This window comes from Plectropomus leopardus, chromosome 12 (assembly GCF_008729295.1).
Source record: "Plectropomus leopardus isolate mb chromosome 12, YSFRI_Pleo_2.0, whole genome shotgun sequence".
Taxonomy (NCBI): domain Eukaryota; kingdom Metazoa; phylum Chordata; class Actinopteri; order Perciformes; family Serranidae; genus Plectropomus; species Plectropomus leopardus.
The window spans coordinates 29,667,494-29,679,204 of record NC_056474.1 but is presented as its reverse complement, the minus strand read 5'-3'; the positions used below and the strand labels follow the sequence as shown (position 1 = coordinate 29,679,204).

Sequence of the window (11,711 nt, the reverse complement as noted above, 5' to 3'; positions counted from 1 at the left end):
GACATTTTTCGACATACTATACTATGTTATCATTGGTTGATTTCTCAACATGATATATTTTGATGTTTACGGCCGTTTTTTTCATCATACTATACTATGGCCTGTCTCTACATACCTTTTTAAGTGTTTTTTCAGCTGTTTATAAGATATGTCATATTAAGAGATTTTTAGACATACAATACTATGTCGTCTTTGTGCGATTTTTCGACATGCTATATTTTGATGTTTTTTGCCGTTTTTTCATCATACTATACTATGGCCTGTCTCTACATACCTTTTTAAGTGTTTTTTTAGCTGTTTTTTGGACATGTCATATTTTGATATTTTTTCGACATACTATACTATGGCGTCTTTGGTCGATTTTTCAACATGCTATATTTTGATGTTTTTGGCTGCTTTTTCATCATACTATAGTACGGTGGAACTCGACATCCTATGTTAGGTGGTTTTCAGCTGTTTTTTGGACATGTCATATTTTGATATTTTTCGACATACAACACTATGGCATCTTTGGTCGATTTTTCAACATGCTATATTTTGATGTTTACGGCCGTTTTTTTTTTCATCATACTGTACTATGGCCTGTCTCTACATACCTTTTTAAGTGCTTTTCAGCTGTTTATTAGACATGTCATATTATGAGATTTTTCGACATACAATACTATGTCGTCTTTGTTCGATTTTTCAACATGCTATATTTTGATGTTTTGGCCGTTTTTTCATCATACTATACTATGGCCTGTCTCTACATACCTTTTTAAGTGGTTTTCAGCTGTTTTTTACACGTCATATTTTGACATTTTTCGACATACTATACTATGTCATAATTGGTTGATTTTTCCACATACTATACTATGTTGTCATTGGTCAATTTTTCAACATGCTATATTTTGATGTTTTTGGCTGCTTTTTCATCATACTATAGTACGGTGTAGCTCGACATGCTATGTTAGGTGGTTTTCAGCTGTTTTTTGGACATGTAATTTTTTGTCATTTATCGAAATACTATTCTATGTCGTTTTCTGGCTTTTTTTTCAACATTCTATATTTTGATGTTTTCGGCTGTTTTTATCATAGCATACTATGGCATGTCTTCACATACTAAACTAATTGGTTTTCAGCTTTTGTTTAGAGATGTCTTATTTTCACACTTTTCAAATATGTTGTTTTTGGTCCGTTTTTTTACATGCTATATTTGATAATGACGTCCAAAAAAACAACTGAAAACCACTTGGTATAGGTAATCAAGGCACATCATCGTATAGTATGTCAAAAATATGACCAAAAACATCAAATCATAGCATGTTGAAAAACTGACCGAAAATGACATACAGTAGTATTGTATGTCGAAAACTGTCATAAAATGACATGTCCAAAAAACAGCTGAAAACCACTTAGCATAGCATGTTGAGACATGCCATGATATAGTATGATGAAAAAAATGGCCAAAAACATCAAAATATAGCATGTTGAAAAGACAACCAATAACTACATAGTATAGTTCGTCGTCCAAAATGGCATAAAAACGTCATAGTTTAGTGTGTTGTCAGAAAATGCAAAATTTCTACTGGTTCCTCATTGCTTACCAATTGAAACTGCGCCTCCTCACCTATAAAGTCCTCCACAATCTCTTCCCCACGACACGCTGACCTGTTCAACCCATACACTCCCTGTACTTCTAAGCTTTTCAGATGCCAACCTCCTCTCCACCCCACACAGGACCAAGCACCAGATCTGGGGGAACAGAACCTTTTAGGCTGCTGCACCCACCTTCTGGAAGTCACACCCTAAACCCCTCCAGGACTAACCTCCAACCATTCAAATCCCACCTTTTTAAATCTGCTTTTAATATTTGATTTGTGCACATTTTATGCTTAGCTGTCTTGCCTTTACTGATTTTGTACGTTTAACTAGCTTAAATTGATTTTGTTTTTGTCTATGTTTTATTGTCTTTGAGAATTGTGAAAAGAGCCCTGCGAATAAAATGTATTATTGTTATTTATGTTTTTATTATACAAATGTCATAGTATAGTATGTCATCCAAAGTGTTTTTATGCCATTTTGGACAACGTACTATACTATGAAGTTTTATGCATTTTTGGATGACATACTATACTGAGATGTTTTTATGCATTTTTGGACGACATACTATACTACGACATTTTAAAGCATTTTTGAACAACATTCTATACTATGGCGTTTTACACCATTTTAGATTATATACTATGCTATGAAGGTTTTGTTCCATTTTGGATGACGTGCTTTACTATGATGTTTTTATGCCAGTTTGGACAACATACTATACTATGACGTTTTTATGCATTTTTGGACCACATATGACTTCTTTGTGCCATTTTAGAGGACATGCTATACAATGACGAGTAGTATGATGGCCAAAATGACATAAAAACGTCATGTCATCTAAAAATTAATATAAATGTCATAGTATAGCATGCTGTCTGAAAATGCATAAAAACCTCATACTATAGTACTTCATCCAAAATGGCATAAAAACGTCATAGTACAGTAAGTTGTCAAAAATGTAAAAAAAAAAGTCATAGTATAGTATGTTGTCCAAAATGGCATACAAAACATTATACTACAGTATGCAGTCCAAAAATACATAAAAACATCATAGTATACTATGTCTTAATGTGTTGGTATGTCGTTGTGATTTGCGTATCATAGTATAGTATAAAAATGCATAAAAATGTCATAATATAGTATGTCTTCAAAGATGGCATAATAAGGTCATTGTATAATATGTTGTCAAAAATTCATTAAAACTTCCTAGTATAGTATGTTAACCAAAAATGCAACAATTCATAGTATGTTGTTTGAAAATGTATGAAAACAAAAACAAAAATGTCATAGTATGTTCTTCAAAATGGTAATACTATCATTGTCTAAAATGGCATAAAAATGTCATAGTACAGTATGTCATCCGACGATATTTTGTGGGTTGTCGTCCAAAATGGCACAAAAACGTCATTATACATTAATTTATAGTAGTATAGTGGTATAGTTCATAGTATGTCATCAAAAATGTTATAAAAAAATGCTCCTGTAAAGAATGTCATCGAAAACTCAATAAAAACGTAACCTGACGAAAACATATTAAAAAGGTTATAGTATACTATGTTGTCCAAAATTGGATAAAAACTTTATGGTATAGTATTTCGTCCAAAATGGAATAAAAATATCATAGTATATTGTCATCAAAAAATGCATAAAATGTCCGAAAATTCATAAAAATGTCATATTAGCATAAATAGTATAAAAGTATGTTACTCAAATAATCATAGAAATGCTATAATTCATTATGTAGCTCCAAAAATCATAGAAATGTTATCATTTATATCGTTAAATATAACGATGAAAAATTATTAAAATGTGTCTAGTATCCTGTCGTATAGTATGTTGTCCCCCCCAAATTAAAAAATGTCAAAGTGTAGTATGTGTTCCAAAAAACCATGAAAAAATCCATTGCACCATTGACCATTGCATTTCATTCACAAATTCATAAAAATGTCATCGTATAGTATGTCCTATAAAAAACTTCTAAAAATATCTATGTATAGTCCAAAAAAATCATAAAAACGTTATATGTCGTCCGAAAAATTATTAATATGTCATAGTATAGTATGTCGTCCAAAACATGAGAGTGTCATAGTATTCTGTGCCCATCAAAATATCATAAAAATGTCTTAGTATAGTATGTCAGTCAAAATAAGACAGTATGTCAACCAAAAATCAGGAAAAACATCATAGTATGATATTGTTAATATAATATATGTAATAGGCATTTAACTTTTTTTTCGACACATGGAATAACCTCTTTAATTTTGCTTATGCCAGAATTGATCCAATTAGGAGCATCCATGATTCTTGATTTGAAGTGTGAAATCACACTTCTCCCTTACTGCATAGTTTCATCCAACTTTCAACTGAAAAGTCTTTCACATCCCCAGGAAACTGTAAGAAACCCTGGGAAGACAAAATATCTCATCACATGATGCATTTAATTCCTGGGATTTATTATCACATAAATACTGCAGTTTGCATACATGTCTGTGTGCAGTGCATTTATCAGTACATAATGTTTATCAAAACTCTTTCTGGTCTCCCTGAAGCAGTTGGATGATTCAAAAAATCACCCCTAAAAGAATTACAAAATGCTGTTACAATGAACAGAAAGCAGTGCACTGAACACAATTCGAGCCTAAAATGCATAGTGTAGTACAGAGGAATCACTGCACAATCAAAATACAAAAACAATGTAATATTTAGGGCATGAGAAAATGCTCCAGACTGCCTAAAATTAGATTTACACCAAAATTCATCACATTCTCTCTTCGTTTGGCGCTTTCGGTTTCGTTTCTCTACTCTGGTCTGACTGGCCGCTCGCCATATGCCATTGGCGTGGATTCTCTCACAGTCTGCTGCATTCAGTCCAAACCCCAAACAACTTTGAAAGATGCTTCTCTCGTAGAAAAGTCGTGCTTCAGCAGAAGGGGCCATGGAGTCCGAAAAATAGAAAAATATAGCAAAAAAGTAGCAAAGATTTGAGGCGCGACAGGCTGCTGCATCTACATGCGCTGCTGTTGTCGTGGCCAATTTGGTTTATTAGAACAGCAGAGGAAGCTGGATGTTCTTTGGTGATAACAGTAAAAAGCACAGCTTGGATTTTTACAAAATGTAATGATTTTTTTATTTTTAGAGTCCAAGAAATATGCTCTAAAATAGATTTTGCTCATATTTATATAATGTGACCAGTTTGAGGTATTGGCTGGTGTTCAGTATCGCTGGTGGAATCCTGTTGTGTTTGACTCTCTTAAGAGATCACAGGCAGATGCCACAGCATGTTCAGACCAAAGCACTAACTGCACCAGCTGAACCACTGGGCAGGTCACCTGAGAGAAGAACATGTTCCAGTGGTTGCTGTTATCACTTCCTGTCGGCAGGTGCAGAGTGTAGTGGCTCCAATGTTTGGTGATGCCATGGGTGTTAGAAACTGCCCTGCCCCTCTGCAACCAGCAGATGTCACTGTTTGAGTTGCAGTTTTAAGACACTCACTGGGAGGTGAGTCTCCCAGCTGTGGCAGGTCCTGCAGCTCCACGTCTGTCACAAAACACAACATTTGAGAAATAACTACATTTCCCAAAACACTAAAACATTTATGAAACCACTAACACGTTCCCAAAACACAACATTTCCTAAAACAAATATAACATGTTTTGTTTTTCTGAAATGGTATGAGAAATGTAGTAGTGTTTTGACCCTCAGGGCCACCATACTTACCTCCTTCATCCCGGGAAATGAGTTATCACAGTCGAGCACCAAGATGAGACACGAGCAGAAGCTGCTGTTCTTCTCCTTCCACAATTCTAAGATCTGATCCAGGTGAAGAGTGTCTCCTCCTGATGATGATCACAGAACCAACTTCTCACACACAAAATAAACATGCGTGAGGAGAAAAGTTCAAGATAAAAAAAAAAAAGGTCAGAATTTTGTATCTCATAAATTCTGTCATAGCCTAGAATGACCACGAAATGTAATAAAAATGTTAATATGTCGTTAAATGAAAAATAAATAAAAACAAAAAGCCATATTATAGTATATCATAAAAGATTATGGCATAGTACGTCATCTAAAATCACAGTATGTCATAAAAAATCATGGTATAATATGCCATAAAATAAAGGATAGTTTAGTATGATATACAAAAAACATCATAGTGTAGTATAGTCTGACATACTGAACTGTGATTTTTACGGCATACTATTACTTTGACATTTTTTATGAAATCTTAATGACATACTATATTATGATTTATTTATATCATACTAAATTATGATTTTTATGGCATACTATACTTTGACATTTTTTATGAAATCTTACTGACATACTATATACTTTTTTTATATTACACTATATTATGATTTTTTAAAAATATACTTAATTATGATTTTTATGGCATACTACACTACATTTTTCCTTTCTTCATTTCATGAGAGATTAACATTTTAAATAATATTTTCTAGTCAAATATAACATTTTTATATATGTTTTTATTATACTACTTTTTTAGGTATACTATATTATGACCTTTTTTTAAATGGAAAATGGTTTTTATGAATTACTTTACAATGATTTTTTAAAATGATATGTTATACCATTTTATAAAGCACCATACTATTTTATGACTTTTTATGACATAATTTGAATGACATACTATACTATTACATTTTTGATGACATTTCTTCATGACATACAAGGCTATGACTTTTTGGGATATAATTTATTTATTTTTGTCATAATATTCCCTGATATTTCATATCATGCGATACCATACATTTTTTATGACATAATATACTATGATTTGCCATGCTATATTTCATATCATACTATATTATGACTTTTTTATGACATATTATGATTTTTTAAAGAAAAATATCATACTGTGTTATGACATTTTACATGAGTGATCACAGTTTAGGATATGTCAATGATTTGCAGCAACATTGATTGTGACAGCGCATCAAGTGGAAATAGTATTTTCTCCATATGCCAAATGTAAAAAATGATGCCAGCAGGTAGAAAAAAAAAATTACAAATTCCAAGGCAAAAGCCCAAAATGACACCCATAAATAATACAATTCGTCTTTTATGCTTTGATGGCTGATGGATAAAAAACTGCGGTTTGAATGGGCTTCAATGGTGCATTTTTTGCACTTAACAGTCTGAATGTAACAATTTTGTTTTTTAGCCTTATTGTAGGAGCTGAGCTGGAAATCCAATATTAAACAAAAACAGTCTTGCCAAAATGTATTTTTGAAGAATAAAAGCATGTAAAATGCACCAAACAGTCCCTAAGGGTTAAAGTCATGGTTGTACCAAATAGCATGGCTTTGACCTATGCCAAAACTGGTGATGACTGGAGCTCTTTATGGCACCAACTGACAACTGGAAAATGTTTGCCTGGTGTGGTAAGTGTCCAGCGGCACCACCCTGAGGTCAAACTTCAGACTAACAACTGTACATGCTGATGGTAGATGTTAATGTTTGAAGGACATTCAACTGACATCACAGGGTACAATAAATACCTGCAGAATGATGCCTTGATGCTGGAGGATATCCAGCATTATACATGGCCACCATGTTTCCCAAAGGAAATACAAAACAATGCTCGTGCTGATTCTAGCTAGTACAAGAATGGTACAGGACTTAAAGGATTACACATCATTCAGATGATGTGCCCTTCATCTACCATCCCCTGATATCAGTCGCATTGAACACTGCTGCAATAATACAATGACACTAAAAAGGAGCATCAAACTTAGAATAAATAATATGCTGATTCGCGTTCCAGACTTTAAAGCTCCCACACTGTCATTTTTTTCACACACTTAAAAGTATTTCCCTGCTGGAAAGATGGTCTTTTTATAAAACTAGGCTGTATATGCAGTAAAAAGACGCAAATGCTTTTTAAATTGGTGCGACATGACCAGAGAAAACTGAGGAAAAAGGACTGCAGCATTTTCTTTTGCTGAAGAGGTAGAAAATCTACAACTTTAAGAATGCACTGCGCCACACAAGACAAATAAATGCTCCCGCTAATGGGTAACATAATGCAAACTCATCCGTATGACACAATGGCGGCCAGCTGGTAACAACAATCTTGTATTACAGTTAAGCTAAAACATATTTCTGAAAACATTTTAGGGAGAAACAGGCAATTCAGTAACAGAGTTTTGGTTTATATTTGATCAGCGCTGGTGAGTTTTATCACCGTTTTTTCAGCCTCTGTTTTCACTGAGCAGGAAGCAGTGTGGCAACCACTTTTTGCTCAAAAACTCACTATTACATTAAAACAGTACACTACAACATGTTTCTGAAAACATTTAAGGCGAGAAATAGAAAGAAATTATATTTGATCAGCACTGCCTGTCTCTATCCTTTGATCGGAGTTTGGGAGAGGGTCGGGTTTGTGTCTTGATCCAGCTCTGTATTTTTGTGTGTTTCTGTGTTTGATGAAGTTAAAAAAAACTGAGTTCACTCACTAGGTGGGTTTCCATTAACCCTCAAATTGTGCAAATTGAAATTGCAAATATAAAATACACCTAATGGAAACATGTCAATTTCGGAAAACCTCCAATTTATTGCCAAAAAAAAAAAAAAAAAAAGTTTTCACGCTCATGAGGTGGTATTTCAGGTGATCTGAAAAAGTTATATTTTGCAAAACTGCAATGGAAACACTGTTTTTGGCTTTTCTAGGTCACATGATGCTATGGCTATGTGCTTGTCAGTAGGAACTGGCTCTCATGATGCAGCAGGAGCTACAAGAGCTGTTATTGCATCACATAACTTGACGTAAAGTTGAGCTAATCACCCAGAAGTTTTCAATCCGCAGTTCCTCTGTGAAATGTATAAGGAGCTTGCCTTTCCATTATTGCTTGCATTACATGCTCATGTCGCTATCAACTGGGAATAATGACGGCTAGTGCAGTGGCTACAATAGCAATAAAGCTGTTAAGGGTTTGAAACATCCATCAATATACTTCTTGAAAGGTTATCACCAGATGAGAAGTTGCAGAACATCACTCAATGGAAACACAGCCATCTTGCAATTGTGTTTTATAGACATTTGGAAAACATTGCTTATGTTTTGTGCAAAACTGAAATGCAAACCCACCTACTGTAGCTCATCCTAAGCTTTCTCTGCTGTCTTGCATCAACTCTCTGTTCATCATGCAAATACAACTGCAAATAACTTGGACCCATAGAGTATTTTGGATCTTTGTCTTCTACTATTGTTCTTTGCTTTGGTACTTTCCATTTGACTTGTGATATCAGTAAAATGAAGGAGTATGTAGTAACACATGCTCACCCCTCCCAGTGTAGAGCCATTAAAAGGCCTGTCTGTGTGGCGTCCAGGCACCCGGAGGCACTGTCAGCTGTGGGATCACACCTCTAATCCTCCACTGACTGAAAACACAAACAGCTGCCTGCCTGATCTGCTCTGCCCGCTGCTGAAAATGTTCCAAAACAGAGAGCCAACGAGGAAGGGCATGTGATGGACATGCAGGAGGCCTTGGCTTCACCCCTATCAAAAGACAAAAAATATGTCTAAGTTCAGTTCAGAATGCAGTGAGTGTGTATTACTGTATTGCAATCAGTGCTGAATAGATCGGGGACTGTCACATACGTCGCAGTTAAACCTCTCGCAATATAAAAGCAACTTCCTCGTACGATGACTGAAACCATTGGTTCATGGGGACACCTCCGAAGCTAAAACCTGTAATAAAAAAATAAAAATACTGAGTACATTAACACAAAACCTTCAGTTTCTAAAATATAAAAATATAAGGCAAATTATAACTGACATAGTAAACAGGAAAAACACTCGTATCAAGCTGTTTGTCTAGCCGTGGTGGTTATTTTCCCCTCATGACTGTCTCTTCTGTGCATGGTTCAGGTCAGTTCTAGTAAGAGTGAGACCTTATCTCCTCTGCTGCTATCAGGCTGATAATGCCACTGATGGTTGCAGCCAGTAAACAATCTCCAACACAGTTTGTGTGGTCTGTCATCCAGCGGAAGACAGCGGGGTCAGGCAAGGTTTCAAACAAAAGCTTTATTAATATCCCTCACACCCAGTGTATTAATAAACTGCACACGTGCTTAATACCAAAATGATGAGAACAATGGTGTGTGAGTGCAGCTTCTTTGGATAGAGAAATCACTGTCTAGTAGTGGACATGGAATTTACTTTGATTTTACTTGGTTTAATGTATAATCCACAGACTATACATTTACTTAAACAGAAGGAGCTATAATTGCATACATACCCTCTGCTAACCACTGTTCTTTAGTTTCAATCTGTTATTTCCTGAGAGCATGGACATGTCATTTATTGTTATTTCTAGAACAAAAACAGTGATTCTTTGGCATTGTTTGGAAGGTGTTTAATTTGCAACTTATGATATTTATAATGAATATTTATTGATCCATAGCCTTGTGTCTTTAGGTTTTTGACTAAAATGGCTTAATACCCTCCCAAAGCTGAAAGATTAAAAAATGCTGTTATTTAAGAGTATGCTGTAAATCAACTGAAATTAAGCAAATCTGAATGTATGTACAAAGAAATGTTAGATTTGACAATGGAGAGAAGACAGGGAAAAAATGTACCAAGGATTATTACATTTGGATACAAAGACTTTGCTGTGGTAAAGAAAAACAGACTGCAAAAAGCAAAAAACAAACAAGCATTGACATCTGAGGTTGCACAAAACAAACAATAGGGCTTAAACTAGCTAAACTTATTAGTTTTTCTACACAATCAGTGTGGTGGGATGAATAAGCAACTGGTGACAGTATGCAGCCAAGAGTTGATTCCCTTAATGTTGAGTTGTAAAAAACTAATGCCCAACCTACACTATCCAAGCTTTTATTGGTGGATCTAGATTCTAATATTGCAGGATTACTTGTGACTATAATGGTAACCATGTCTCACTATATATCTTTAGGCCACCTGTAGCTGCACTGATCACAAAAAGACATTCCTGTCTGGCGCCATTTTTGGTTATATGTGGTGTGTAAGTGCATGTAAAGGGGTTCAATAAAATGTTATACTGTATACTGCAGTGCCCCCTACTGGTCATTCAATAGCAGTCTTATGGTATGTTAACATTGATAACCCCTGCGTTACTAACACTACTATAGCTGCTAGAATATCTTTTAGTGTATTTAGCAAAAGCCAAATATTCATCTTAAGCTGATGTGCAAACAGCTCTGCGTAATAACTGGGAAAGGCAGCTAACACTAACATGTTAAGTTGGTGTGTAATAAAGTACAAGTGACGTGAACGTGGTAAACAAAGAGGCTCTGTGCTCTGAGCCGGTGTGAACCGAGACAGCAACAACCTTACCGCTTTACTCCTCCTATTGTTTAACTTCCACAATACAAAAAACAGCTTAAATTACTCAAAGAATTTTGCTGAGAAGAAACTCAACAAATAGCTTACACATGTCACTCATATTTCCAGAATTTACCATTCAGGCCTATGGCTTCACTCACTTTTCAGGAGAATCTCATTCAAATCTCATCACTGAATGGCTTTTACAACACAGCATCATGCGCTCATTTGCATCCGGTGAAGCAAATTTGACGTCTCTGTGAAAAATTTGCTCTGCTTTTGGTGTGTAAGCACCATTAGAGCAGGGAAGGTTTGTGAGTTAAGGTAGAAAACAACATGTGACTGTCTCCTGCTGCAATTTATCATCGGAGTTGTTGCCTTACATATTGTTTTTCTGTGACTATTTTGTTTATCATTTTTTAGATACCATATGCAGTTGCTTTGTTTTTGTTTTTCTGAAAATTTAAAAAGTGAGTTAACTAAGAGCTAACACGGCTGTAGGCTGGTAATTAGCACTTCTTGCTCTGTGAATCAGTATTTTCTGTTTTGAGCAGTTTAAGTCTTACATTGTGCCTTTGTACTGTGTATTGGTTACATTTCATTGCATTGTGATATATTTATGTTTGCCATTTTGTGTTTTGTTGCAGTTTTTACAAAATTATGAATCTTTATTAAATATAAGAAAAAGTATGCATTGTGTTTATTGGAGATCTTCAAGCTATTAGCCAACTAGTAGAATGTGTCTTTGTAGAGTAGTAGCTGGGCCCCCCTTCATAGTAAGGGAGTGGCGAGCGGA

General features: G+C 34.9%; 1 long non-coding RNA gene across 1 annotated transcript; it reads right to left on the bottom strand.

The window, feature by feature from the left end:
• Positions 1-4,034: 4,034 nt before the first annotated feature.
• LOC121950898 lies at positions 4,035-9,471 on the bottom strand. The gene is made up of 5 exons (XR_006106361.1): positions 9,387-9,471; positions 9,209-9,298; positions 8,891-9,106; positions 5,302-5,442; positions 4,035-5,121 (listed from the first exon to the last, which is right to left on the bottom strand). It is a non-coding gene; the product is annotated as an uncharacterized LOC121950898 (long non-coding RNA).
• Positions 9,472-11,711: the final 2,240 nt, after the last annotated feature.